Source organism: Echinops telfairi, unplaced genomic scaffold (genome assembly GCF_000313985.2).
Source record: "Echinops telfairi isolate 266 unplaced genomic scaffold, ASM31398v2 ScPeMD7_5;HRSCAF=22, whole genome shotgun sequence".
Lineage (NCBI taxonomy): Eukaryota > Metazoa > Chordata > Mammalia > Afrosoricida > Tenrecidae > Echinops > Echinops telfairi.
Window position 1 is genome coordinate 9,841,905 of NW_022103901.1, and position 3,560 is coordinate 9,845,464.

Sequence of the window (3,560 nt, forward strand, 5' to 3'; positions counted from 1 at the left end):
CCAATATGATCAGAGTCTGACGGGAGAATCAACGTGCGTGTTATCAAAACTAAAGTGTTGACATGAAAACCTTTCGTTACAAAGGTCTCCCTCAGCGGAAGGGAACCCCACTCGTCCATACATACACCCACACAGCAGTGGCAGCTGGACAAGCCTGGGACTGGGCCTTTCCTCATGAGCAGCTCCTGCAGCGGTGTCCTGGGAGTGTGTACCACTTGGCTGACGGCCATGGTCCAGGTCTGGAACTTCTGATAAAGAACCAGTCCCCTTGGAGTCCCATTTTTAAATGAACTCTTTAATCATGCAGAGTGCCAGGTTGCTAACCCCACAAAATATGAAAGAACTTTGTGCTTTTCTCATCTACATTTCTGCATCATCGTCTTCGACGTCATCTTTGGCTCTGAAGCACATCTTCTTGAACTCTCGTCTGGTCATGGAAGGATAAGCCGAAGACACTGGTGGGCGGTCTTGCATGAGCTCCACATCCTCGAAGAACCGGTCCACGGGCAGGGGCTGATTGCTGTCCATCTAAAGCAGCGGCCTCTGCGCCCCCTGGGTCTCGGCCAGCTCCTCCTGGGCCGTGGGGCTGCTGCTGGCCTGGGCCGATTCAGAGGCCGCGGAGCTGCACTTCGGCGGAGACAGACCATCCTGGGTCTGTTGCAGGTGTCCATTCCCCAGGGGGCCTCGGCCACCGCTGTCACCCTCCTGGTGCTCCGAAGCCCCGGCCTTGTTGCCCGGGAGCAGCTCCGGGGGCTCCGCTGGCCCAGGGGCCTTGGGCACTAGCACTGTCGGTGGCGGGCCTCTGGAACTCTGCCTTCCTGACATTCTCTGTCCGGCTTAAACTTCTTGGAAGTCCGTCGGTCGGTGGCGTTGCGTGCCGGGGAAGGCAAACACACAGCCTTGGCTGACTTGGGGATGTCCGCTACAGGTACGGAGGCCAGGCCGGCTGCTGGGCACCCTGGACTCCTCAGGCGGCTGAAGACCCCCGAGCGCTGCCTAAGGGGATGGCCGCACTTTGGGGGCAGGTTCCACCTGAGAAGAGATCAAAAGGAAGCGAGTGTAGCTATTCCTTTCAAGGCTTGGAGAATTATACATGCAAAGGCTCTCGCCAAATGGGCTGGGACTGGAATACAGTGAGAAGAACCCGAAATAGGAAATGTGACCAGGGGCCAAGGCAAATAAGGCTTTTCCAATGCAGAGACGTACCCTGAATTTTATCTCTGATTGATACAAGGGGATTTTAAAGAGTTTTAAGTCAGGGAAATGAAATAATGGATGCTTTTAAAGGATTACTATGGAGAGTCAAAGCAGGAATAGGGCCAGCAGTTAGAAACCAGGCAAGATAGAGAAAGTGGTGATGCATAGTTGCATTTGGAGTATAGTCTGAAAATAAAGCCAACATGCTACGGAATATTAGAGAAAAAGGTGTGAATGACTCCATGCTTTTTGACCTCAGCAACTGGGCTTACTTTCTTACCATTTGTTGGGATGGGGAGAACTTGAAAGACGTGTATCCTGGGGGGAGAACTTGGTTTTAAACTTATAAAGTTTGATTTGTCTATTAGACAATCATATAGAAAGACAGAATTGTTTTAAAAAGCAATTTAACCAGGGAAGTCTATGATATGTGAATACTATATCCCGCCCCCCCACAAAAAAAAAAAACTACTAGAAAAAAGAAACCAAACCTCACCTATAGTGACCGTGGGTGAAGAAGAAAGAACCGTTGCTTAGGGGGCATTGAGTTTATGTTAATGGTGATGGAATAATTTGGAAAAGGATATCAATCATGGCTGTACAACATGAAGAGTGTAATCAACGGTACTAATTTATACATGTAGAAGTTGTGGAATTGGAGAATGTTTGGTTATGTGAACTTTTCCACAATTAGAAAAAAAATTTTACATGAATAACGAGTCCAAGGAAGATGAAAATGTTCTAGAATTGAATGTGGTGATAATGGATATGATTGACTTATTGAATTGTATGGCATGTGGATGAAGTGCTAATAAAATGTTTAAAATAAGATGAAAGATAGACTTGGAAGCTTACTATGCGAGTTCGGCATTCAGAGGAAAGATAGGAGTTGCAAGTTAAATTTAAACTAACGAAACTATATGAGACCACAGGGCAGAGTTCAAAGGACTACACCTGGGACCATTCAACATTTAGAAGTTAAGATAACAAGAATATTCAGAAAAGAAGTCTGAAAAAGAGAGGCCAGAGAGGGTCCTCTCAGGAAGCTTAGTGCAGAAAGGGTTTCAGGAAGGAAACATGAATAATTGTGTCCAGTGCTGTCACCTGATCTGCAACTTGGCCACTTGATACGGCAACATGGCGCTTTTAGGTTTTTGGTTTTTCACTTTCCCCCTGCGGTATCAATATTTTTATAATAATAAAAGTCAACTACAGTGGACTCCAGAGAGTATGAGAGCAAAGAGAAATGACTCAGAGAAGTTTTTTTCTGTGAATATTTGTAATTTTTACAGAGTCAAGGGAAGGTCTTAGCTAATATGAGATATTAAAGCATATGCGTAGGCTGATGGCATTGGTTAACTAAAAAGAGCATATTGACGATGCAGGAGAGAGCAAGGGTACTTTGGGGAGCAAGAGGTAGAAGCTCTGTTGCCCAAATGGAGCAGATAGATAACCACACGTAAGAGACTCCTGTGTGTCTCTGCCAATCCAAATCATCTTGTCGGATGGTTATGATTCCACTATTACTGCCAATCCAAATCATCTTGTCGGAGGGTTATGATTCCACTATTAGCCTGTCAGAATACTGCCAATCCAAATCATCTTGTCTTCGTTGGATACATTTTTCTCTTGTCCTGTTTGGACAGTTTCAGTGGAACCCTTTGGCAGTTGGTGGCTATGTGGGTAATAGTATCTAAATCAGTTGCTTATTTCTATCTACTCAATCAGAATGTTCTTTTCTGCTTCTATCATTGAGAGCCCTTTCAGTAGCATGGGCCTAATATGGACAATTAGCATACCCACAGACCAGACAACTTAATTTTTTCCCATCAAACACATGAGATGACCGAGATCTTTAGAGATGTCAGAGTTAAGTTAGGCAAAACATTTGCATCTCTCACAGTGTTCATTTCAATAAATATCTTCTAAGTATAACAAATATCACAATAAGTATAACACACATTATTTTTTCCAATTTGAATTTCAGATGTTGAAACTTAACAACTGTAAGTATTTATGAATTCAACTTTCATATGATTGACTTCTCATATTTTATCTCTGAAGCAATCATTGCAATTTCATAAATACTCTACAAAGTCATATTTTATGTGTCTTTTTATTGGCAAAAATAATATTGAAGGTCTTTTTATCTTGATACTCTTCTCAGAATACAAAAGAATGGCCTCGTTTAAGTGGAATTAGAAGTTTCACGTAACTGTCTGAATGCGCCATGTGGTTCAACGCCTATACCCAAGTAGAGTTAAGGAGTTTTGTGGCAACTATTAATTCTAAGTAAGTGCAATGCATATATTTCATACTTTTTCAGTAGTCAAAAATATCAAGAATATCATATCTTGAAGTCT

The 3,560-nt window shown here is 43.3% G+C and overlaps 1 pseudogene; it reads right to left on the reverse strand.

Annotated features, from left to right (window-relative positions):
* Positions 1-360: 360 nt before the first annotated feature.
* LOC115873527 overlaps positions 361-3,560 on the reverse strand; it is an 8,691-nt pseudogene continuing 5,491 nt past the window's right edge.